This window comes from Chlamydotis macqueenii, chromosome 13 (assembly GCF_036417535.1).
Source record: "Chlamydotis macqueenii isolate bChlMac1 chromosome 13, bChlMac1.mat, whole genome shotgun sequence".
Classification (NCBI taxonomy): Eukaryota; Metazoa; Chordata; class Aves; order Otidiformes; family Otididae; genus Chlamydotis; species Chlamydotis macqueenii.
The window spans coordinates 10,838,578-10,865,932 of record NC_141568.1 but is presented as its reverse complement, the minus strand read 5'-3'; the positions used below and the strand labels follow the sequence as shown (position 1 = coordinate 10,865,932).

Genomic DNA, 27,355 nt, shown 5'->3' with positions numbered 1-27,355 from the left:
GAACTCCAAGTGGCATGAACGCATCTCCCCCTGGAAAGCTGCACCACGTGCACTTTTTTCCTACAACAATAGAATTACACAAAGTCTGAGTCAAAACTCTCCATCAAATATTCCATTCATCAGCAAAGAACTGACTTGCTTCAAGACTACAGGATTGGGTCCCTAATCAATACTTTAATAAATAACACCTACTTAGTCGGAACAATTGATTGCTAGGGAGCAGACTAAGTATAATGTATTTCTGTTAATCTAGACAAAGGAAATGCCACAGTTTATTTATAAGACACACCTGGAACTGTTCAGAGGGTTGTAGACAGGCTCCATCTTGAAAAACATTTAACACTGTATGTGCACAACGTCTTATTAAGGGTGGACGGTGGGTACCTCAACACAACGTGGCTGGCTTTGTTTGTCAGCGAGCCCTGCTGCCGCTCCCTCTGGGCTGCCAAAGCACAGCTCCACCATTCCCTGGCAGAAAGGGCAGCTCCTGGGGCCCACCCCTCCCGAAGCTGAGGAGCGGGTCCAGAGCATGGCGTCACCTCCTCGACGCATGGGCTCCAGGGACACAATTTCCTCTAACTCTGGTGTTTCTTGATTTCATCTAATAGTCACTTCGTTACACCCAGCAAGAGCCAGGCACGCCATAGAGGCCGATCTGGGGGATTACACCTGTACCCTGGTTTTGCTGTTATTAGGCTGTTCATCCCGCCACACAGTCGTGCAGAAAAAGCCTCTTGGTATCTTAGGGTGGGAAATAGCCAGCAGAGAGTGCAAGAGGCACCTCCTGTGCAGCCACTCCACAGTTCACATCCAAGGCTCCAGATAAGGTGCCTTGGTCCCCACCATTCCCTGGGTACCGCACGTCCACTCCCCTTTATAGTTCGAGAGGACCATCCCTGCAGCTCTCTTCCCCTTACTCCTGTTATTTCTCCCCTTGGAAGAAACAGTTTGTGTTCACAACCACCTTCTCTTGGGCGAAAGTGTGGCCCACCGATCATCACAATTGGTCTCAGAATACACCTACTTTCGATAGTGCTGTTAAACTGCAGACCGGAGCAGGACATGCCCGGCAGGATGCTCGTACCCACGCTGAGGATACCAAAAGAAACCCCCTTCTCCGCTCCTCCCCAAAACCACTCGGCAGCAGGGAAGCAGCGGGTTCCCCAGAGCCCTGCCCGGGAGACCCTGCCCCCCTCCCCGCTGCCGCCCCTTCGGGGCTGCGATGTTTCGGCCAGAGACGCCCAGGCACGAGCTCACGGTGCAGCCTCCCGGCAGGAGCCGTGTGCGCGCCTGTGCGTGTACACACACGGATACACGCACACACGGATACACGCACACACACTCTTCTTTCGGCGGCCCCTGCCCGCCCGGCGGTAGGTTGCCCTTCAGACAATGCATAATTCAGCGGCCAGGGGGGCGGCCGGCGCCGCCGAAACGTGTCCAACTTGAGAAGCCAACGGCACCGGCACCGCCCGCGCTCCCCGGGTGCCGCGGCGAGGGACGATGCGCCGAGGGCCGCCGGGCCGGGCCGCACCGGCTCCCGGAGGTGCGCGGCGGGGCGCGGCGGGGCGGGGGCCGCGCTGCCGCCGAGCGGAGCGTGGAGCGGGGCCGGGGCCAGGGCGCGGCGGCAGCGGCGGGGGGCGGGAGGCGGTGAGGGGGGCGGTGGCTCCGGCTGCGGGCGGGCTGTCCCGCTCCGCTCTCTCCTCCCCGCCGAGGATCGCCGGCGCGGGGCCGCGGCGCGCAGAGCGGCGGGCGGGAGCGGCGGAGGATGCGCTGGGCGCGGCGCAGGTCAGTGCCAAGTCCCCCTGCGGGCGCGGGCAGGGCTGCGCCTCCCTCCGCCCTCCCATCCCGAACCTCTCCCGTACCCTCCCGGATGCTCCCCAACTTTTCCCCGCACCACTTCGGGAAAGTGCCCAAACTCGCGGCGGGGCCCCGCGTCCCCTCCCCTGCCCCCGGCGGCGCGACCCCCTCACCTCCAAGCCACCCTTCCGGCCCGCGGCTGAGCCGTAATTAACAGCGCGGGTAATTGCGGGGCGGAGGGGCAGGCGGCGGGCGCGGTGCGGGCGGCCCCGGGGCTGCGGCGTGCTCCGCTCCCTCCGCAGCCGGGCGGGGCCGGTACCGGGACCCCAACTTGGGGTGACGGATGTGGCCGGCGCCTCCGGCGGGCGGGCTGCGGCGGTACGGGGTCGGCTCGGGTTTCTGTAGCGAAAACAACGGGATGCAAAGCGAACGAGTGGATAAACGGCGGCATCTCCCAAGGCTGGACATCCATCCGCTCCCCGGAGTTGGGTCTGTGGCAGGCAGGAGCGGTATCGGGGCACCTTCTCCTTTCGGGAGTTGCTCGGGAGGGAGCAGGGCTTGGCTTCAGGCGCGGTTATCCCGCAGGTGCGTTTCTTGGCCAGCCCAGTGTTCCCCTGTCCGCCGATGCTGGCAGCTCGGACCTTGCAATGCCACCTTACACCTCAGGCAACCCTTAGGAATATCCAAGCCATGGCAAACATACAGCGAAGAATAATTTTGTACAAGTCTGGTAGCAGCAGCGTCCTGACGATGGGTGATGGGACAGCCTGGGCACCTCGCTGACACCTGGGACTCTGCGGTGCTGGCTGTGGAAGTGGTCAGGAACAATGCCAGACTTGCTCATAGCTGTGTGGAGTTTTTTTTTAAGCTTCTTGAGGGCTTAGGAAAGCCCCTTGTTATAACTGTATTACATCACTTTCTGCCTGTAGCTGACTCGTGGTGTGTGCAGATTAACATGCTTTAAAAAAAAAAACAGAAATGCTCATTTTTTTATGTTAGAGGCTTGCCCTGAAATGCTGGTAGTTTATGGCAAGATTTTAAAGTTGCAGCTCTTCAGAGAATAGGCCGTATATACAGTACCAGTGAGGGAGGATGAATGGTAAGCCCAAACGGTCTCAGAAGTGAAAATCGGAAATGCAGTCGCTAAATCCATTTTGTTTATTAATGATGCTCACCGTTTGATGAGAAAGCTATCCCCCAGTTTATCCCGAGAAGATTTCATTTTGTCAGATGCCTGGCGTCTCATCAATTCCTTTCATGTCCCCAGGATTTTCTCTTTTCCAGGAGCAGGCCACAGCGGCTCTCTGTGTTGGGGATAACCGTTAAGCTCTTCTTTTGAATTCATGAGCTTCCAAATTAAACTTTTGCTGACACCTGCTACCTAGCCTGGTTGAGCAGAATAACAGCATCACCCAGGCTACTGGAGCTCTGCCACCGAGCAAAGTAAATCACAAACAAAAATAGGTGTAAAGTGCCCAGGCTGGGTCACCCAGCGATTTGGGGGAGCTCTGGAAAACTGTGGCTACTGGAAATCTAATCAAAGTCTGCTTCTAATGCAGCAAACTTTCCAACAGCAATCACAGGCAGGAATTAAATCCATAGAGTAGATGGCAACGGAGGTTAATAATCATCATCATCAATTAGCTGATGGAATCAAACACAACAACACGAGGGTAAACAAAAAACTGGCTCCCCCTCCCTCTCGAATCTATTCCCACCTTTATTTGTCTGGTGTCAAGGATCTCTCCTGAGCACTGGTTTGGAGTGCCAAAAAACTTAGCAGGTGTCATAACATAAGGTCAAGACTTAATTATTTATATGGAGACATCAATCATCGTGTGGGGATGATTTATTTATAACTCACCAGAGCTGTAAAACAAGACAATGAATTCTGATTTTCTCCTGCTCGTTCCTGAAGGGGACCAGGAAGGTCCGAGCTGTGGCCCAGGCACCTTTGGAGCCTGTGGAAGTTTCTGCCCAGCCCCAGCCCCGTGTGGAGGAAGGTTTCCGCTACGCCTTTTAAATCATGTAACCGAAATGTCACTGGGGAAATCTCATGCATATTTGCTACATCTCAGTAATGAACATTTACTGATTATGGATTATCTGGAGAATTTAGCTTTTTAAACATTATTCAAATTTTTATGTTTATGTAAGCTAATAACACTGAGGAGATTCACTAACTACTCTTTGCCTTATGGTATTTGAAAAGTATCTCCGTTGGGCTTAGCTCAGCATCTTCCAGAATCACTTTTAAAATACTAAAATAGAATTTTTCTGCTTGAAAAAAAAAGCCTCTATCTGTACTCAGTATGATGCTCTTCACTCACAATTAATGCCAAAAATCAATTTGCTAACATGCTTTTTATGTTTCTGCTGATCACCAACAGGATGGCACAGTAAAAGCTTTTATTGCCATCTGATTAGTCCACAGCAGTGGTGAGTAAATAGCGTGGGCCAGTCCGGCTGAAAGACTCTCGTGCTGAATGCAGCGGATACAGAGAGGAGCACGGGGTGCTGAGCACCACGCATAATCCTGCTCTCAGTCATTCCAAGAAATTTTATCAACCGTGTGAGCGGAAGCAAGATCAAGCCCCTGGGTTTTCCGATAGCTGGATGAAGTCATGAACGTGCGCTTGGGACGTTCCTGAACCTCCTTCTCCGGGTTTCTGATGAAGGGTTAATTACAGCCAGGGATTCTCAAGAGATTTTGTCCATTTATTTATCTGTTGATAGAAATGGTGCTGCTGATCTTATTTACATGATTGCATTTCAGATAGGGAGGTGACTGACTTAGACTGACCAAAACTGGTAAAAAAAAGGCAGAATACAGGAAGAGAGAGACGGAAAGGAAAGTTATCGTGAAAATGAATGGAGCTAGGAGGGAAGCTTTCCTTTGCTCTCCTATCATTAGCTCATAAAACTTTGTGTAGCACAAATCCATCAGCTTTACCGTTAAAAAGGACTATTCGAAACACGAGGAGTATCCAGGGCAGCTCGTGATCCTTCTGAACTTCATGGCAGGACTCCATTTTGGCAAGAGCAAGTCAATAAGCTCTCCTGCACATCCATTATACTCATCTTTAAAAAAAAGACCATTTTTCATTTCAGTGACAGAAATACTAAAATAATATTTCACTAGGTTGATAACAGGGTGTAAATTACAGGTAAAAGAATAGATGAGCTGGCAACATCTTCAAGAAACAATTAAGACATTAAAAGCGTGGGAAAATATTTTCAGACATTAACCAATCAGTGAGAAAATCGGAATTTAGGACCCAATTTGGTTATGAGATGTTCCTCGAGCACCCTCTGGATCTTGCCCAGAGCATGTGAAAAATGAAAGATTAATAGTATTTCATGTAGGCAAGACCAGTCAGCTGCTTGTGGATTTTTATGGTATACTGGGTACATTTATAGCATTTAGTAATGCCAGCAATGTTCAATATAAAGAGTAACAGATGAATGTACTGTGAAACAAGGCACTGGCAAGGCAGGTGGGAAATTATTTCCAAAATATTGCAGTAACCAGGCTGGGAGAAATGTAGTAAGATGGTAAACATAATGTTATGGAGCTAAGGGGCTTTAACCAAAGCCAGGGTTAAAGCCTCAGGTTGAGTCCCAAGGATGCAACGTGGAACCCTACCCACGCTTTCTGCTGAGGAGGGAAACCAGGACTCACGGTGTGCAAACTCCAGCAAAGATGGCTTCCACGTCGCTTCAGAAGGCAAAAGTGACGATGAAATCACAGTTGAGTGCAAAGAGGAGAAAGGAGGGGAATTAAATTGTATTGGCTCAACTGCAAGAAACAAGTCACAGATTTCCCTGATCAGACAGATGATGCCTAACTAGGGCACAAAGCAAACCACGAAGGAAGGTGGCAGATTTCACCAATTAGTCATGGCAAAAATGGTGAATTTCACAGCTTGAAGTGAAGTCATGTTATAGGATGAAACAGCACAAAGTGATTAAGAGCTCTAACTGATAGGAGTGGTGAGCGTGTGAGCCTTAGTCATCACACAGCAGCCGACATTTCTCCCTGCCTTCAGCTGAACCACAGAAGCAACACCTTCAGCCGCCTCCTGTTTCTGACGCTGAGTGGGAGCCAGAGGGGACAACCACAAATGAGGTCCCACAGGTGTCTCTGGGAGTTCTCTGCTTCCAGGAGGCACAATGACAGTCAGAGCAGCCACTCTGCAGGGAGATGTTCTGCAGGTGCCATCTCTGCTCCCAGTGCCACCACTGAAACCTGGAGCTGTGGGTTCAGCGGTGGAGAACATGCCGTGAGAAAAGCAAGTCATGGGATGGCAGGGCCCTGTCTTCACAGGATGACCCCACTGGGAAAGAGCAGAGCAGGAAGACAGCTGAGAGAGTTTGGAATGAGGTGGGACACCATTGCAGCACCCTTCCTGCCGTGCTGGGAACAACCTTCCAGGTCTGGCAGTGCCACTTTTGGAGCCATCAGGTGCTGGCACGTGCCACCTCATGGTAACCAACACCATAGCATGCATCCCTAATAGTAAGCAACCATAAAACAGCCCATTCAATGGCTTTCTTCCGAAAGCCACCCAATTTCCATTCTTTCAAGGGATAAAAACCAATGTCACAAGCCTCTCTCACAGGTGCTGTTACATGACTTCTGCTGGCAAAACATTTCAATAGCTGTTAAAGCATGTTTTCAAGGAAAACTCTGTTAATAGATCCTGGAACCTTACCCTACCATTTATATTCCTACTTAGACAAAAATAAAAATTCTGGAGAAAAATGTCACCATTATATCTTAATTCTTTTGTTTCCATGTATGCTCTCCTACCATAGTTAATGAAAACCCATAGAGCAAAATGGAAGCAAAGTGAGCTAATACCAACCAGGGTGAGGCCGCACAGAGAATTCCTCCTCCGGCAGTGTAAGCCTCCTTGAAACTCTTCCCCGTTGTGCCAGACTGTCGACCAGCCTCTGCCAGTCCCCCGGCAGCGCGCCCCAGAGCAGAGTGGCTTTGCAGGCTGCCAGGAAGGTTAACAAACCCCGGTGCTGGCAGATGGAGCTGAAACTGCAGTGGAGTCATGAACCCTTCAGAGAGCAGAGCGTGCCAGCTTTCCTCTGTTTATTGAGGGTGTTCCAGCACGGTCGGGTCCGCTGAGCGCAGCTGTATTAACATCACGCAGGGAGAGGGGAAGCTGTTGAAGTTGCCAGGACCGGAGCCATAGAGGAATGTAATGGGGCAGTGACAGTTCCTTCAAATCCCACCTGGAAGTTATTAGCCATCCACTGGAGGTGGCGGAGCACCTGCAGCCCAGAGTATCGGACGTGCATCATCTGCACAGAGCCCAGCTGAGGTTCAGATGAGCACTGCGCAGTCACAGCTCCACTCCTTGCGACCCAGAGCGAGTGGGAGAGGATTTAAATTGCACATCGAAGAAACACCCGAAAAGGAATTGATCACTCTTGAATGAGGATGGGAAAACAAAGTTTGAAAAGAATTAACATTTCTAAAGCATTTCTGAAGGAATGTCCTTGGACCCCTGGTAGGGAACTAGAAAGGACTCTAAAAAAGGCGGGGTGGGGGGAGAAGCCCTCTTCTCCCGAATTGATTTCAAAACTTGGCAGATTTAAGAAACCTTTCAGTAACATTTTGCGGATCTATGCTAATTTGATGCATCGGAGCTTAGCACTGTGCCAATTCACTGTCAAACTGATATTAACTAGGCACTTTTTGAGCATGTTTATAGCTCAAGGTCCATTAAATATGCAGACCTGACAATTATTGCACCTCCCTTAAAATACTTAATTTGAAACGTGTATCACAGCACCCATGAATAGTCTTTCACTCTTCATCAGAAAGAAGCCTCACTCACTCAGGGGTGTGAGCCCTCGCTCCGGGAGAAGGGGCTGGAGGTTGTGCTGGTGATGGAGACAGGAGGCAGGTGGGGAGGGGCTGATTTCTGTCTGCAGCGCTGCCAAAGAGCAGCACGACCATGAGAAAATCTAGGGTCCGATCTTCCAGCTCCCATTCATACAGTAACCAGCCTCCTGAAAGTCAGTTAATGTAAGGAAATGGCACTTGTTGAGAGCGCTGTAATTACTCACGTTGGGAAAGGTGGCAGGACCAGTTACATAAACTTTCTGAGTGGCTTTTGAACTTGAATGCCTACAATCTGACATCCACTTATAGCTAGGAGCTAAATAAAAGTTGCTTTATTTTTTAACAGTTGCTAATTTGAGCCAAAGCCGCAGGAGATCCTGGTTTTTAAATTTGGGTGCCTTTAATACCGGCACAGAAATAGTCTGAGAAATGTTGGTTTCTCATTCTATTCAGTGTGACCCTCAAATGCAAAAATGATCCCCTTCTGAGTTGGGAGAATCAAAGCAGTAGTTAGCTGGTGATATGTCTATTTAGATGCCTAACTTTAGGCACCTATGCTTGAATATTTGATTTAATATGCTTTCATTTTTATATCCCAAAATGGGGATACTACTTACCTCAAAGAAGATCAATTAATTTTTCTGTTGCTTTTAAGTTCTTTAATGGAAGATGTTACATAAATAATTATTTAATATACTTTAATGGGTTTTTTTTTTTTTTTGCATGAGCTGCTTGATCTGCTTAAAGCATATAAATCACTATGAGCTGAATTAGTAAAATAAATTCAGAAATCTAAAGGGTGCACCAGAAGTTAGACTAGTGCAATACAGAGGAATAAAAACCATGCTGCTCTTCCATTTGGCAAAAACCCTCGAAGATTGTTGTTTTGTAAACCTTTGGACATCTCATTTTTTAGGGATCACAAAATCCATTTGTGAAAAGATCTATGAAATAAAGGAAGAAATTGTAAAAGTAGCATCCTGGTCAATAAAACATATGAATCTGCACACACATACAGGGGAGGATGCTGTGAATCTCTTCTTTGTGTTGCGGTTCAGAAGAGCAGTTATTTTCTTCATTTTAGCAGATGCCAAAGGCTCAGAGAAAGGAGTACTTACAGCACACAGCCCTTCCTTTCTTGCGGCAGAAATGTATTTGCTGGGTTTCTCAAGTAAGAGCACAGATAATCCTGTCCTAATCTGCAGTGACCGAAACCTGTTCAGTTGGAGGTTATCGCAGCATTAGGATATCAGACAGATCACAACCAAGTATTATTTCATCTTTTGTATCTGCCACTCCAGAACTTAGTCCATCCAACCAGTTTTCTACATCTGCCAGTTCTAGGGAAAGTTCATTCCCTGCCATCTCTATGATGTTTTACAAGTATGTAGATTCTTTTTTCTAGCTTTCCCCAAAAGTATGTTAATACACTCGCATCCAAAAAACAACTTTCCATCTACAGCAGCTAATTTATTACTTTTCTGGCATTTCTTCACAACAGCTATTCAGATCAGCCACGCCACATTGTTGGTGTTTCTTGCTAATAGTACCTTCCCTGGTTGCAAAGCCCTGCGACAGTGTTTTAAAGAATCAGTTATAACTTACTAGCAAAATGGTTCACATCTACTTGTTAGTTATGGCTGTACAATCCATCTGAGGAAGCTGCTGTCCAATAAATCACTGCTCTCGCCTGCCTTTACGCAGTCCTCCTCAAACTCTCTAGCATCTCTTCATTGCTTCCCATCACCTAACTTAGTGCCAAGATGGAAGGATAGCAGCTGTCTCAGCACTTAATGCCAGTATTCTTCCTCTGCAGACAAGGGGGAGGGGATTTGCTTTCAAGCTGCCCCTTTTCCCACAGAGACCGACAATGATATTATCTCACATCTTTAACTATGGGTCTCAGAGTTAGTGGCATGACAGCGAGATGCAGAGGTTTTTATGTTTATAATACAGAAAATTTACATGGGTCATTTCTTTTTTGTATTTTTTTTCAACATTTAAAATCTAAAGTAACTTTTGCATCCTTAAAATAATTAATGATTTATTTTCTCATAACAACTCTATTTCTTTCATGCTTTGGAACAGCATTGCCCATATTGTTTTGTGTATGCTGCAACTTCTGGAAGACTCAGCATATCCCCACAGCATTAGATATTGTATACGCACGTAACACATGGGAGCCGCTGCCCAAGGAGCCTATAGCTCATGTAAAGTTCTTCTAATTCTGCACCTTACACAGGAGGTCTACAGCACTGATAGCAAGTCTGTAATAGTATCTACAAGTAATAAATCATCACATTTACCTGCATTTAACTACATTGCTATTAACCTCTGTGGCAGCCTTTTTACTTCAAAATACCAGAATCAGCTTGTTGTTCAACCTTTGGTTTACTTTGGGAGAAACCCGAGCTTAGGTTAATATCAGTTTATTTGAGGTCTCTGTTACAATATTAGCATGTCACTAGCACAGAAATTCATCTGGTTTTCATAAATATTTGATAGGGCTCTATCATCATCCTCATCATCATTTTGGGCTGGTTGGAAGAGGATCCCCCCTTGACTGCAACTCATTTCTGCGTTGTCATGGAAAGTCAGTTGGTGATATTTCAATCTTGTAAAAAATTCCATTCAGATTCTGTCTGAAAGGGAGTTAAGGTTTCATCCTACTGCTTAAAGAATGATATGCTAAATGCAGCTTCCCATGGGCTTGGCTGCAGTCCAGTGCTTTGTAATTTACAGCTCTCCTTCCCAATTCTGGCTGTGACCTTGGGACCTAACTCTGAAGTTCCCCCAGCTGCCCGCGTTCTTTGTAAAAATGCTGTCCTCGAGCCCTCACCACCCTCCCAGCCAGCACATGGCAGCAGCGGGGCAGCTCTCGGTAAATCAAGGGCGGCAGAGCACCCACGCTCCAGCACGCGAGCAGGGGGGAGCAGGGAGCCAAGGGGAGTGCTCATTTTCTCACTTTTGCTAATAGAAGCAAATCACAGAATATTGTTCTTAAATGACAGAAATTACTAGCTAACTTCAAAGCATGAAATGCATTTACAGAAGAGGTTTAAATTATATTAGCCAAAGGCATTTTTGTAGAGATCGCCACAAAACAGCTCTAATTGGAGATCTCCAAACAGCTGTTGTGCCCAATGTATTTACACTGGAAAAATAACTTGAAAGATTATGTTAACATGCAATTAAAAAAAAAGTTTAAACATTATTACTGTTCTTATTGATGGTATACTGGGGGTACCTGAGATGCTTTACTGAGATGTGTGTGTGTCCATGGCCAGGGGAGCTGACAACCCAGACTGTAACGTATGCCATCTTTAACAGAAAAATTGTGTAATTCAGAGAAGTTATTGCCCCTTGATGATTACATTCATTATAGATTGTAACAGACATATGTCTTTAGAATGATGGTAGTTCCCTCCAGTTAAATAGCTACTCAGAAATACAACCACTTGAGCTTGTGTATGTAACTGCGGATTGTTTTAATGAAGTTATTGAATGAAAGCAACTTTGGGGAAGGTGCAGCACACCCAGGCAGCTCTTTTGTTCCTTTGCTCTTTCCAGATTTTTCAAGGACATATCTTCTGGAAATACCTGTTTGTATGTACCTCTGGATTCCTTAGGATGAGGAATACTTTTAAAATTTAAAAAAGGTGACTTTTAAATTCATTATTTTAAAGTCTTTTAGATTTGTTATTTCACTAGTAATTCTTGTCATTGTTTTTGGTCTTCAAAGTATTGCATCTGATACTTTTAATGACTGACATTTACCATGAACAAGCCTTCTCTGTAACCCAGCCATACCCTCAGCTTTACATAGATCTCTTGAAATGCTGCTTCTATTATCTGTTGTGAAGACCTCAGAGAATCATTACCTGAAGTAGTCCTTTGTAAACAAGAAACCAACAAAACCAAGAAACTCCCTCTGCAAGATGCTTGTCACTAAGATACCACTGGCAAAACATTCATCAGGTATCTGGATCTGTCAAAAGTGTGGTGACCCTGGAAGAGCTTCAGCACAGATTCACTAGGCTTTTCTGTTTCACTAGTAATACAACTAAAATTAAAATATTTAAATGGTACAAAATTATTTCAGATACAATTTCAGATACAATTTCAGATACATTGCTACTCCAATGCTTCTTCTGGACCAATGCTAGAGACACAGCAGGCTCACGCCGAGTGCCTCCCATTTGCTTCTGCCCCATGTGCTGCAGCTCTTGGGTTGCCCCTAGTCCCACAAACACTGGTGGCAGTGCCGAGCAGTCACGCAGTGATGCTCCATGAGGACTTCATGTGAAGAAAGCACTAAGAGAGGGATGTCATGTAAAAAAGACATCTCTTCTCTGGCAAGTTCGGGGCAATGCCCACAAGTGAGCTTTGTGGAAAGGCCCTTAGACAGCAGCAGTGCTGGGTGTGCAAGTACCTTTGCTGTGGTTCCCTGAAGGGAAAGGGTGACAGGCAGTATTTAGGGAAGGTTTCTATATAAGAGGTTGCTGTGCTGTACACAGAGTATTTATTTTGGCAGTAGCTCTGTAATTGTGCTGTAAACCATCCTGGGTACTGGTTGCTGTGTACCCAGGAGTCTGACGGGATGCCAGCCAACAGCAAGCTCTGTGATAGCCGTGTATCATTTTGCAGCGGGAGCCCCATGCCCGTGGGTAGCAACAGCCTTCCTGCCTCCTCCCACACTCCTCCGAGCAACCAAACCCCACCTCCAGGGTATCTTCTGGACTGTGAACTCACTGCTGTTTATTATTAGCACATCTTATGAAGTGTGCCAGGCATGCATTAGAGACACCTTTCTCTGGCACGTTAGAGAATTAATATCAGCCTCAGACCTGGCTGACCCCATTCCCTTGCATATCGAGGGCAAAAAGAAGCAGCAGGGAGAGGTTGCACCGTGGGGACCCACCACCAGACCCCATAGGGTCCTAACTCACTTGTTCCCTCCAGGAAAAGCCTTCTCTTCAAAAAGTCCTGCTCAGCCCTGGAAATCTTATTCTTGCAACGGAGACCAACCAGCAGTGGCTTTTGAGACAACTTGCAAGAGTTTTTTATATGATTATTGGTATTATTCATGCAAACCTCCAGCTCCTCATCCTTAAGTGACTTTGAGATTTCCTTCCATAATCTGTCACATCAGCACCCCTCGTGGCTGGACTTGCCTTAGTAACAACTGCTCCTCTTCCTGCAGTTCTCCTGACACCTCTATCAGTGGGCAGGAAAGCCAGACTCGGTAAGAGGGGACGATGTGGCATTCACCCATGTTTGGATGGGAAGGGGAGGGATGCATGATGGATAAAGGAAATGTGTAGGAGAGCAACAGAGGAAGCAGCTGGGCTAGGTCAGAGAAACAGCTCTGCCTTGTTCCACGTAGCACTACGTGACATGACCTGGAGTAGAGCCTGTGAGACTACGTAGTACTCTTTTAATCTTATCTGGCTTTTGTGTGTCTGATTAAAGCCTCTCTCTCTTTTTTGCCAGCACTATGCCATCTCTCTGGTTGCATAAACCTGGCAGTTATGCTACATGGGGCACTTTCCCTGTTCAGCTATTAAACTGCCCTGCTACTTTCTTTTGTCAGGGCTTCTTTCCCCCGCCCTCCCCAATATCTCACCAAAACTTTTTCTTTCTTAGCTTCAGGCCATTGCTCTCTGGCCTACAATTTTCTGAGTGTGAATAATTCCCTCCCTTCATTTCTATTGTTACCTTGAAGGTATTTATAGACTGTGATCATGTTCCCCCTGAGCCGTCTCACGCTGGACTCCATGAATTTAGCTTTCTCAGCCTCTTCACGTTATCTTCTCTAATCCATGTATCACTGCCCTCCTTTGTTTTCATCTTCTCCTTTTGAAGATCAGTTACTAGAAATACACAGCACCATGGTTTTACATGGCCGTTATTTATAACGATTTACATGCGCTTCTTCCAGTTATCTGTATTTTCTTACCCAGCAGGGCTATTTTTGTTTATATTGGTTTACCTTATGAAATATCACTCTCCTCTCCAAATTGAATTTTGCAAATGAAAATATACCAAATAACTCTCCATTTTGCTGCCAAGTTATAAACAGAAGGCAGTAAGGCTAAAGAAGGCAACTGACAGTAAAGACTGCTAAAGTCAATTTTTGTTTGCTGAAAAAACCTGGCCTGAGTTCGGTGCAGGATTGTCCTCAGGATCATGCCTCTGCCCTGTGTAAGGACCTCTTTGCCATTTTTGAAAGTAAAATTAGCTACCTGCCCCTAGCCATTCAGTTTCTCCATTTAGAATGGTTTCCTCTGCTTTACTGCTGAAATACAAACTTCTGTCCTCTAGAAAATTCTAATTTTTGTTTTACTTAAGATTAAAAGTCTCAGTTTTAAAAAATTGTCATGAAATACAAAATTCTTGGGAAGGAAATTCAATTTTGGGAAAGTAGAAATGCACCATCTAGATGGTTTTTATCAAACCTGAGTACTGTGATTTGGCTGCACCGACTCCTGGTCACCCCTCAGCTCCACGCCCCAGAGGAGCTGCAGGACCCTGCCCTGAGCTCCCAGCAAACCCCGTGGCTCAGGCGGGCACTGGGCTCGCCACGCAGCACTGCCTCTTTTCAGCTTGCTGCTTTTTCTAAAGTTTATAACAGAGCTACAAATGACAAATGTAAAAAGCAAAAATCCTCAGGAAAAGGAGACCGTGCCTGGGAGCCAGACCTTTGTATGGGGAAAGAATTACAGCTGCCCCAGAGCAACAGAAAGGTTGAGCTGAAGGGGGAAGTTTGAACCTAAGTTTGTAAAATTAGGTCATATTAAAATTTCTAACGAAGTCAAAGCACTAGAAGGTGGAAAAAACTTCCTACACTGTAGCATGTGTGGCTCTACGGATGTGCCCAGGATTAGATTTCTCCACATTTCCCATTCACTCTGATGCCTGTGCAGAACCTGACACTAATGATGTCCCCTGTAAGACAGAATAATCTATCAAACTAACCAGTACTTCCCCGTCACTCAGTACCGGTCCTTAGGTTTTACTTAGTTCTTTATTGTTTGAAACAACTCTGTTTTTGTCCTGAGTTTGTACTGGATTTGCAATTAGGGTCTCCGTTCTGAAAGATCATAAGAAAAAAAAAAATACCTGTAATAATACTGTGTGTAAAATAACTAATTCTTACTTCTACACTGGTTTATTGAAAAAATTCCTCCAATAAGTAATAATAGCAATGTTTATGAGGACTGCTGTCATGAGGACATGACAAACTTTCTAAAAGATCTCCTATCTTCATACTGTACAAATATTTATTCTTAGCAATACTTCTGATTTTACTAGCACTTCACCTCACTGTTTCAGCAGAGCCATGACAGGCTTCGCAGGACAATACAGACTGCACCAGTAACATCTGCAGGGCTTGTTCCTGCGAGAGGAATTGAATAATTATTTTTTCTGTTCAGTAGTTGAACCAAAATTAGTGGAGGGAAGAATTGCTTCAGGTACGTCCAAAAGACAAGCAAGTGTTCCATGTTTATCACTGAAACAAAAGTCTTCAAAATTAATTTCCAATACAAAGTTGGGGTTTTTTTGCCTACAAGTATCAAAATGAAACATTAGAGGGGTTTTTTTTTTTTTTTTAGAGTAAATTTGTAAGATGTTTAGTCAGTTACTACCCTCATTTAAAAAAAAACCCATACAGTTCAATTTACAAACATTTTGTAAATTAAAGATCCCAGCAAGCTTTAGCAAGAATTACAAGAAGATATAATCTCTTGCCTTTCAGAGAATCAGTGTTTTTAATGGATACCAAAATACACTCTGGAATGCTGCTTCTGTCTTTTAGTTAATTATTAAATTCAAAGTGTTTGAAATATGCATTGTAAGATGGCTTTATTTTCATTTTCCCAGCAGAGATATTGACAGCTCCTGGATGATACTGCACCAAACTGTCCTCTTTAATGACATTTTCTTTTTAATAATAATTGATCTGCAGAAATTTGTCAGTTCCTAAATAGGAGCTCATCACTCGCGTTGCTTGCGAGAGCTCTGTCAAGGGCTGAGCGCAGCGCAGAGCATCTCTGGCTGTGCGAGTTTGCCATGTAATCACACGATAGGCTGAATATGATTTGGATCCTAATTTTTTGTGGCTGTTCTAAACACAAGTGTACCAAAATACCATGTCTTTTGTCCCTGCGTGCTGACAGCATTCAGAGAGGAAAGGTAAAATCCTGTGATGAAACATAAGCAAAATAAACTAATCTGGAAAGCAGTATTTCCTGTCTGTCCCCAAGAAAAGATTCTCTTCTCTCTATCTTCACCATCTTTGGGCCAAAATATCACAATGTTCTTAATTTATTGTTTAAACGATTGGCCAGCCCAGTTCTCCATGCTATAGGAATGCAGAGGTCTTTGTCATTCTTCAGCAGATGACAGGGATGGCTTAGCCCGGGCAAGCCGGAGCGGAAGCACAGACTGGGGCCCCAGCACGAGCCCTGGTCCAAAATGTGGGGCCCAGGCTGTGCTCCTTGTGTATTGAGCAGAAGGGGCCACCCTATGAAAAGCAGGGGGTGAAGGGGGGCAGGGAGACACTGAGGAGCGTGCAGGCTGTGGTAAGACACTGGTCCATTAATTGGTTTTGCTTTTCCCGACCTCCTGTCACTGGACGTTGCTCTCAGCGTAGTCAGTCCTGTATCCCCTCCCAGATACCACACCAACTTAAAAATATATGAAATAAAATCAAACAAAGATAGCACAGCTTGCAACTGCTAAAGGCAAAAAAAAAAGAGGGATCTGGGCTGTCTGGAGGCTCTGGTGAGGCAACAGACTTGAGGCAAAGCAGAAAAAAGCGAGCAAGAGGAAGGTGTAATTTTGAGAGCCAAGACTTGAGTGCAGGAGCCAGACGAGCCGAAAGGAGACCTGCCATCCATGCCCCAAAGGACTCATGACGCGGAGAACAGGAGGCTGCCTGACTATGAAAGTCTCCTTTCAAGGAGACCAAGAAGAACAGGGGAACAGTTTGCAGCAATTCCCGGTGGCAGGGACAGGGTTTTTGAGGAGTGTTCCACAGCATGGACCTTGATTCAGTCAAAGCACAGCAGAGCCTTGCTTTTCCCTCTGACTGCCCTAGGTCTTGTCCTAGAGTTACCTTGAATGCTATGAAAGCAAACACCTGCTGGAAATTAAATCGTAACCTGTGGTATAAGAGCACACATGAAGCTCTGAAAAACCATTGCTGACATTACAGAATCATGTCTAGAGGGGCTGGTGCTATGGAGCAACTGTACCTTCCAGCTGTTCTACACGGCCTCGTGGGGCATAATCCTCTTTACAGCTTTAGGAAGAAAAGAGATGAACACTGTAGTGCAACTTCTTTCCTAGGTCCTATAGGGAAAAGAGATGTGGAAGAAAAGGACTCCCAGTTCTTTCCCAGAGAATCCCCTGGATTAGGGGAGGAGAGTCCTTTACAATCCTCCTAGAGACCACTACTGCATTTATTCCTTTTCCAGTGATTGTCAACAGTCGTCACAGATTACCACCCCCTTAGGACAGTACCGTTCACAGACACATAATGCTCTGTTTTCTCCTGTTCCTTCCCTCAGCATCTCCCCTGAGCTGGTATCCCTGGGCAGGAGAAAGTATTACAGCGCTTCCCTGCTTTTCATCTTGTAAGCTGTACCCTGATCTCATTCTCCACTGCTACACAAACAATAAACCATGGTTTGTCTTAGTAATATTCTATTTCTCTGTCAGATTTTAGGTCAGGTGGTAATTTTGGGTGAGGTATTGTCTGCAAAGACAACAAATGCAAGAAACAATCTTTCTCCCAGCAAAGGATAAACTAGATGACCCAAAAGATTTTCTCTGTCACGACTGTCTGTGTTTCTATTATGGAATAAAATGCTGGACAAGGAGAAGGATTTAGCGCTTTGTCTGCAGTGATGGATACAACCAAAAAGCTCCATCTCCTCACTGTCTTATAAGGAGCAGTATGTGTCCAGCAAAGCAGCGGCATCTCTTCTGTGCAGAGATGATCTGCAGAGCGTAGCACATTCCCCCTGCAGGGTATCATGGATTGAAAAGATGCTTGGCTTGGATGGCTCAGGTGTTGAACATCTGTATGAACTTAAGAAGCAGATCTTGTCTCTCTTTCATTGTCTTCCTAAGACATATTTCAGTCTGGTGCAAATTCTTAGGACTCATGTACTGTCCATACAGCTCTAGAAATACTAAAGTAGGGAGAAAAGAGTTGTGAGAAACACATGGGTTACAGCATTTCCCCTTCCCTGGAAGCCAGAGGCGTAGGTCAAGCCTGAAGCACGGTCAGAGGCTGTCCCTTACCAATCTCGGGACAGGAAGAAAGTTGAAGTGACGCCAGCAGAAATCTCCTCCACAAAACAGTCTGTTATTAAGTTCCTATTCATTATAGGATAATGGTCTTACAGGTCAGTCTGTTGTTCTACTTTTCAAACGAGAATACCATCATCAGCTCTTACCAACAACAAGCTAGCAGCCCTCAGCCTTGTATATTTGCTTTTCTAGGCAACTGAAGGAAAAAAAAAAAACCAACAAACAAAAAAACCTTTCTGAGTGGGTATAACAAAGGGAACCAAGGATAATTATGTTTATAAATGTGAAGGTGACTTGTGAATGTTTATACTGCCCAGACTAAGAAATGTTGTTAGATGGAACAAGATGTCTTGATCCTACAGAATCCTGGTTTTTTTTCTGTGAAGTAAAACTCCACAGTACCAGAGGGTAAACAGTTTTATTCTGCTGTTAGTCCCTCAATTCTATTAAGAAATTCTTGAATATTATTTCCCTGCTCTTTCCTTTTTTTTTTTTGTTTTGTTTACCAGATAGAGAAATGCTTCACTTAAAACTCCACTGTAGTCAGTGAGTATCTCTAGCTGACACTGGATAACACTGTCATTATGATTTAGGGTTTCACTGATCGTGCTTTATTATTTCTATATTTTGCAGGTTTTAACTCTCATTTTATGTGTTCATCGAATTGTTTAAAGTGAAGGGGCTCTCGGTCTCTGCTGCCACACTAAAAGGAAATATAGGAGATCTCGCTGTTATTACCATGCAAGCTAGACAGTCTGAACAGTGTCTTTTAGCCAGATGTAAATCCACAATTATAAATCACCCCAGGAAAGGGAATGGCAATCACTGCATTTTGATTTATTGCCACAATACTTTTCATATAAATATACTGACCAGAATAGGAAATGTAGGTGTATTTTCTATGTCTTTATGCAGTAAACATATTTCTTCAAAGCACCATTGGAGCTAGAAGTCAAGAGTATTCTGAATAAGAACTACTCACATAAGAAATAAGACATAGCGTCACGTTTATCCACAGCAGAGAGATAAAAAAAAAAAAAAATCTGCTGCATGGCATAACTGTGTAGGGCTGTGTAATTTCTACAGATTGGGATGTACAGCATGTGGAGTTGCGTTCACATAATGCACAAATAGTTCCCCCTGCTCCTAAGAGAAGGGCTATCCTGGGAGCTACAGGGCAACCAGAGTTTTGGCTCCTACACTTCCATAGACTTCTGTGGTATTTTCTGCAAGTCATTTTATTTCATTGTGTCTAAGTTTCTTCATCTGTAAAATAAATCCTTCAAATACAATTGGATCAGCTTCATACAGCAAATTACATCTGATGCTGAATCATGTATTTTATCTCTCTGTCTGCTTATTTTTATTGTGAGCTCCTCAGGGCAAAGCCTATCACTTGAAGTCTCATATATAATAAAAGTGTCTTTAGCACCGCAGATCCCATTCTCAGGGACTGGAAGCTTACTGTAATAAAAATAAACAAATGTGGTCAGCCACTGGAATTAAAATAAGCATCCAAACCAAAGAAAATCTATACTTGTGATGCTCTCTTATGAATACACTGGCCCTCAAAGCAGGTACGTTGTTCAGGTGCATTCCTGGACAGATGTAGAACACTGGCTACACCTCAGCCTTTGGCCAATTGGAAGTGTTAAGAAAAGCTTTCTTGCCACAGCAAAGTCACTTAGGAATAAAATAACAAAGACCGTGGGCTAGGAAACAAGATGCTCAATAGTTCAATGACCTTAGCAAGAGACTGGAAAGGAACATTGATATGCCTGAGCCCCTGTTTTCAACTGTAGGAACAAGCTGGCTAGTCTAAACATATCTGAGCTGGAGAAAAATCTAAAAAGGAATTTTTCTGGTGACACAGACACATGGGGTGGTATCTGGAGAAGAGAGCCGAGAACACAAACAGGTCTGCCTGTTCCTAGAAGAGCCCAGGCCAGGGCTACCAGCCAGGTTTTGTGGCATGCCCACACAGCATAGCAGGACTCCTTAAAAGAGTGCTTTCTTAGAAGACAGAAGCTAAAATCTTGTTCTTACTTAAAATGTCATCTCCTGATAAAGATACAGAATAGAGATACAACCTGAATAGAAATATCACAGGGATTTGCTCTGCTGAGCAGTTTCAGAGCGTGTTTACTATGCTTCACCTGGTAAAATACTGAAGAATGGCAAAGATGGAAATATTTTCTTTTTTAATGCCTAGATTTGACAGCTCTGAGCATTAATTGCAAATAAATATAGAGGAGATAATAGGCTCATTAGGCTATAGAGACACTCTTGAAAACGGCAGGAGGAGGTACTGGATTGCTGAGCTTTTTGCTCAGACAAAACTTAGTGTCTCCCACCAGAGCTTGGCTGCAAGTCCTGAGGCCAGGGTCGTGCCCTAATGATAGGCTCATGATACATTCCTTGTTATTTTTCACACATATTAAACCCATTTTGTTCACGGAAGAGGTCTCTGGGGTCAGCAAACGCCTCATGATGCTCATTCCCTTTAATGGCATTAACACCTTATGTGGCAGTCATTTCTGCTTGCTGTGCCTACATTTTAAAGAATATTATTTTCTTCCAGAAAAACATTTCAGTTCTTGCAATCAGGGCTCGTTTTTGTAAATTAAGGAATGAATTGTGCCAAATTGTTCTCCTCTTTTTCTCTCTTCCAGGGGTATTTGCAGTGTAGCTTAACGCTACTGTCTGTGTATCTACTGCGTGCTTTACAAGAAAATGAAATCATTACACACAACACAAATTACTAGACCTTTTTCATAATCACATACTCTTAATTGGCACGTAAGCACTAAGATCACTGTAATACATGCAGTAAAATGTCTCTGACTCATTTTTTTCTCCCAAGTTTAAAGGTCAATGAGAATATTTTTCTTTAATTTGACAGGCACACAAGAAATAATGCAAGACTCATTTATGGTCAGGTAACGCACAAAGAAATCTATAAATCAAGCTAAGGGGAATATTAGATCATGCTCATATCTGAACCCATCTGGCTTAGTTCACGAAAGAATCAATATGAAGCAGAGAGCTCAGTATTACTTGTGATTTATGCTCTTGCATCTAAAGGGGGAAACATTTGCAATTTTTAAGTCGCTTCATCTGAAACAAAAGGATATGAAAAAGAAAGTATAGTTGGCTATTAGAACATAAGCTCTAGGTAAGTAATTTGATGACAGATTATAGCTGCTGGAGGAAGAGATGGTTCTAGCGTTTCATTCCACTTAATGACTCAGCACATTTTTTTTAGTGTTTTGATTTTCCTGCCCCCAAGGTGTATTATTATGGAGCTGTTAAGAAGTAAAATTAGGCAGATTTCCATATGTTTGATACTTGCAGATGAATTGCAATTGATAGTTGTCAGGCACCGTACTGTTAGAAAATACAGCATATTGTAACACACAGCTTTTCTTCACTGCCTTCTTTCAAATACCACTTTCGCCAAAAAACCCCACACCTAAAAAAGTATTGTGGCCAAATATTAATCCTACCCCATACCCTATTACACATGTAAGCTTTTGATCCTTTTGTAAACATTCAGGATTTACATAAAAGCTTTCTACCTATATCGCACATCTCTCAACTAAATAAAATCTCCAGCTGGCCTTAAGTTGAGCCTCCCCAAGAGGCAGGATGAAAAGTGTCAGGCTGCGTCGCGGTACGCCGTGCGAATTCACGGGGTGGGGGAAGGCAGAGGAGGAGCGAGAGATTTCACAAAGCAATTAGAGTATGAAAAACAGATATTGCAGTGATAGGTGCCATAAAAGTATCAGGGGAACTGGGGCAAGTAAAACATCCATTTCAGCTACAGTGATTTGTTTTACATACAGTGCTAATATCCTTCATACAAATAGCGAATGCAGCTTAGTTTAAATCTAGAAAGGCATTTAGACTAAAGGGAGAGCCTGACATATTTTTCTCCCAGCTAATGTGTACAAGTAGAATCAATAATTTTCCCAGTATATGTTGATAAATTATTACATCAGACATTATTGATCCAGCCGAAGAAGAAGGAGGTCAAAATAATGGAAATCAGATGGTGGTGATTAGAAATGCTTGGGATATTCATTTGGAAAAGGTTGATAACTGAAATGGTCTATGGGCTTTACACTTATTGATTTAATAAATAGAATAAGCCTTGCTGATCCAAACAAGGTTACTTGTACAGGTATTTCAGGGAACTGCACTACTGAAAGCCAGTCTATATGTCTTCTGTATGTGTTTGAATTAAATTTTAGTTCAGCACACTGAAAGCATTCATTTTAAACATCTGTTCCTTTCAGCCACAATTTTCTACTGCATTTTGCTACTGAGAACCTTTAGACTTCATTCTGGTAGTAGGCTTAGTACTCTTTCAAGTATTTATTTAAAAGATTTTCATATGTTTGTGTCATTGTTAATAATTACTCCATTCATTAATTTACACATACTGTACAAACACTGGGCAAGATCCAAGAGCATCCTGTGTGAGAAGCAATGTGTTGAGGCTACGCTATTGGTCCTTCTCGGGTATATCCTTTTAGCAGAGAATAATACATCAGTGTTGCACTGCTCAAATCAAAAGATGCCAAAATGTTTTTCAGACCGAAGAGGGCAGTATGCCTTCTAGCAGAGACCACCTCATCCATCCTAGGGAGGCACCACCTTTGAGGCATTGTACAGCAATATCCTGGCAACACAGTGCACTCGGGAGCTGCACAGGCAGGGAGCAGAGACTGCCACATCACTCACTACACACAATAGAGAGAGAAAAAAAAAGAGGCAGAACATTATTTACCTGAGTGGGACACCATCAAGATACAAAATCCACAGCTTTCTCTCCCTTTGTCTTCATGCCACTGGAGTCTCTTCTATCTTGGGAGTCCCACTCATCTCTCTGTTTCTCCCCTCACTAGCTTTACTATCCAGGTACTGTTCCCCTACGTGGGGCTCAGTTTCCCTTTTGCAATCTCAGCCTTCCACTTCCACTATTTTGCTGTTAACATGATCTCCATCTGCCTCTTATCCATAACACTCCTGCATCACACATCCTCCAGCCAGCAGCCCCCTACTTGCCCTTGCCATCCCCTCCGGGATGAGCTGGCCCTTTTGCCGTGCTGCTCACCAGGCGAGCCCCATTCCTGCTCTCTTACAGCCTCAGCAGGTACACAAGAGGGACTGCAGCAAAATCAAAGGAAGAACTTCATCCCCCTCCTTGCCAGAACTTTGAATGCTCTTAATAAGAGTGATACAAACCAGCTGGGGCTAGTAAGGACCAAGTGGACCAGAATCTGTTTCATCTATTCTCTCACAGGTGGCATTTTTGCTGGTACCCACAGGAGCAGACGGGAGCACTGCCTCTGGGAAGGGTAATCTAACTGAGCATATAATGCAAGTGCTCTTACCATAGCTCTGAATTACAAAAGAGAAGCAAAGTTCCACTACATCTCTGGGAAATGGTGGGTGTTGGTCACGTCTCAAAAATTTCAAAAGTCCTTCTAAAATATGGTAACACAGGAAATGTGTATGTGCAGATACAGCTCACTGAAAGTAAAAAATTCTTATCCCATTTTCTTGCCATGCTTGGGATTTTTCCAAAGTTTCTCCCGAGCATGGGAGACCAAATATGCTTTCCTTAAGGTCTTTAGAAATTCCTTGCTCTGGTTCTGGTGTAATGAATATCAGCTGACTGTTGCATCGACACTAGCTACAAAACCTGGGCCACATGGGACAGCAGCATAGTGTGAAAAATAAAAACATCCATCCGTACTTCTCATTTGCTGCAAGTAGAAGGTGATTCTGAAAATGAATTCTATATTTCTTCTCAATCATCCTTCACCATGGCCAATGCCTAAAAAGCTGTGTTTTCCCCTGGCAGCAGCGCATCTAGCAGTCACAACAGCAGCATAGGAGTTATATTGCAAGGGTGACAAAAGTCATCTTCCAGACAGGTAGAAAATGATACAAGCTCCACAGCACGTGGCTGGATCTATCATACCTGCTCTGCATTATTTAGAGGTACAATAGCATAGCGTGACAAGTTTTATTGGCTAACTCAGTACAGCAGCATCACAACCTCTCTACTGCGTTATAGTTATGAATCTCCCTTGGACACTACAATGCAACTGTTTCTTTTGGATAAGACCCATTATATTTCTTACCTGCTCTACAATAGGACACCTGGACCATCATTATCCCACACCAACCTTATAGATTCTTTTGCCTGACCAGACGCCTCATCAAGATGAGCAACGTTAGAATCAGAAGGGCTGGGCTGGAGTGAACCAGGAGAGAAACACCAGTTCCCTGTTCCTGTATATGCTGGCAGATGAAGCAGACTCTTTTGAGCTATGGCAATAATGATATGTGGCAAAGCTTTCTGGTTCCTTCTAAATGGCCCAAACTTTGCCGAAGTAAGGCAAGGCTGTAAACGCTAAGAAGAGAGAGGGTGCTCAAAGGACCATTGCTAAACATTTCCTTTGCATTCCAGGCACTAAATTCAGCTTTGGACATTTACATGCAATAGTAGTTACGATTAGATTAAGAAGTACTTCATGCCTGGGATTACACCCAAATTTGGGGAAGCAGTTTCAAGATCTCCGAGGAGCAGCCATAGCCTAAAGCAGAAATGCAGCTGTCCTGTGCATGGTGAGGTGCTGAGCACTGAGCACTTACAAGGCAACAGAGAGTAATCTGGTGTCCCTCAACTGAAATGAGATTATTTCCCCAGCAAAGAGTCTGATATTTGTACTATATTCAGTGGATAGTGTTTATGTATCTCTGTTAAAATGGGATATTATTCCCAATGCTCCTATCTTTCTGGCCACAGAGGCTAAACTATTATTTCTTGTTCCTACTTTTTTTTTTCCCCTCTGCAAAGCTTCACTTCTTTAATGCTAGTTATTTAGAAACTTTGTGTTATGTAAATAAAAGCTGTGACCTTTGCTTTTCCAGGGGCTGGAGCTAAGTTAATGTAGAACAGCGTCGAGAGAGAGTAGGGGCAAACAGGGTTAAAGCGCATTTTAAAATGCCATTTTCTTGCTTGTAATTTATTCTTCCTACCTCTAGCGTTCCTCTGCAGAGATATTTATAAAAATAGGTGTTCCATGCACTGTATATCACGGGTTTATTTAGGACTGTTGTTGAAGATTTACACTGCTCAAAAGAGCAGTTGTAGCAGATAATTCCATTTGCAAGCTTCAACAGAATGTTCCAGGGAAAGGGCTGTTATCTCCGTGGAGAATTTTAATGATGGCAGAGTTTACAGACAACTTAGTTGGCAAACAAGGCTGCAGCAACAGACACCTCAGCAAGTTCTTTTGCCAGTGGTGGTTTCCTGATTCAGTTGCTGCTGCCTGCTAGACACACTTCACATCTACTGGCCAGGCCGCTCCACAAAGTTCAGAACTGCGTTCATCCTGCAGTGCTAACCTTGCTCCTCATAAAACACCTACCAGGAACCCATTTGAAAAAGTTGCTGAGCACCTCACAGGCCCGATTGGGGAACTCGGTCACTGCTTGTTCTGTTAAAAAAACTCTTGTTATGTAAATAAAAGTTTTGGCTTTGCCATTACAGTAAGGAAAACTCCCTTCATCTTACAGTCCTCGCTGAACCGAGACCCCTCTCTGTGCACATTTAGACCTGCAGGGACGCTCCAAAGGAATGGCAGTGATACCCTTGCTATATATTGCACATAATATATAAATGTGCCTGCTCCTTGCAGGGGATTGGACTAGATGACGTTAGAAGGTCCCTTCCAACCCTAACCATTTTATGATTCTTTGATTCTATTATGTGCCATATATTGCACATAATATGTAATAATAACACAGCGCTATATATTGCACTTATCCAGCGTAGATTCCCTTCCCTACAGGCAAACTGCTTTTCTGTGCCACAGCCTTGGCAACACCTAAGAAGAACCTGCTCGCCTGCCCACCTCAGTCACCAGCTGCCCATGCAGCAGGCTGTACCACCGCTCAAAAGGAAAGGCAGACTAAACGCATGCAGCCTTCCCTTCACAACTGTTCACTGGTGTCTACAAAAGGAAATGTGAGCTACTCCCTCTCATATTTTTCTTTTTCAGCAAATACATCAGATTTTGGTGTTGCCAGCCTGACACCCTTTCATTAGCACTAGAAAGGCTCGTGAATGTAATCCTGTGTACATTGCACTGGAAACCTTGCAAGACGCCTCACTACTCCCCAGTGATTTTTTTTGCTTTCTCTCATTGTTTTTATGCTGTCAGCTAGAACAAAAGGAGTTTCAGTTAATTATCTGTGTATTTGCTGAAACCACTAACCTACATCCTAGCTAGTGCGAAACAGTTGCTTAACTGAAGTTCTTGGCAGATTTACACACCTTCTGGTTGCAAGTTTAAAAAAATCTATTCCCGTTCTCAGATTTGCATATTCAATTTTCTCTTATATAAAAAATAAACATTTTAACTTTTTCATTATTCGCCACTAACTAAGGAAAGGGAGGATGATTCAGCAGCTGGAATATTAACCTGAACTGTGGAAAGTCCAAACTCAGCCTCTTCTTGTCCACAGATTTCCCACTTCTCTGGGCAAGTTCTTCAGGTTTCTCTGCCTCAGCTTCTCATTTGCAAAATGGGAGCCACAACATTTTCACAACTATAGATTGTGAAAATCTCAGCTGTTACAGTGACGGGGATGATGCAGGTGACTAAACAGATAAACTGTACCACAAGAACAGAACATGGAGGGGTTTCACCTGATTTGGTGTTTTGAAAATATATTCATCTGTACGAATATGACTTACTTTCAGTGCCATTCTCTTGTGATACACTGTTTCTCAGCTGAATCAGTTCCCTCAGCTTACTTCACTACTCAGCTCAAAGACATTATGCCCATGTAATGGAAGAGGCAGGACAAGACGGCGAGAAGTATTAACTGCTCCAGTTGTACTACCACCAAACAGCAAATCATGGCCCTAGAGTTTCACAAATAATTTTTTTTTTTCACAGTAGCACATAACATAGCTGGAACTCGATTAATGTTTCCACTGATTCTGCATAGAGCTGTGACCTTGCATACAATATCCAAACAGATCACGTGCAAAGCCACAGCCACCTCATTGACAGACACAAACTGAATGTTACTATTTATGCCCCCACCATGTTGTCCTCACCCTTGATGGTAATTAAATGTGATTTTTCTCCTCCTGGGCAAAAACTAAACTTCTGCAAGATGTGGAGATTGCAAGATGTGGAGGGAGAGGGTTCAGATGTCTCTCTTCTTGCAGATAATTGCTTAGTTTAATGAGGAAGTTTTGCAGAATTTTTAACCATTGCTTCTGTGCCTTGTTTAATTATTTGCATATGGCATCATCAAGTTAAAAAGCGTGTGCAT

At 44.0% G+C, this 27,355-nt stretch overlaps 1 protein-coding gene across 1 annotated transcript in view; it reads left to right on the top strand.

The window, feature by feature from the left end:
• The first annotated feature begins 1,680 nt into the window (after positions 1–1,680).
• CHST8 (carbohydrate sulfotransferase 8) overlaps positions 1,681–27,355 on the top strand; it is a 183,256-nt gene continuing 157,581 nt past the window's right edge. The window contains exon 1 of the mRNA XM_086758211.1: positions 1,681–1,788. The gene's annotated coding sequence lies outside the window, so the exon portion shown is untranslated. The remainder of the gene's footprint in view (positions 1,789–27,355) is intronic.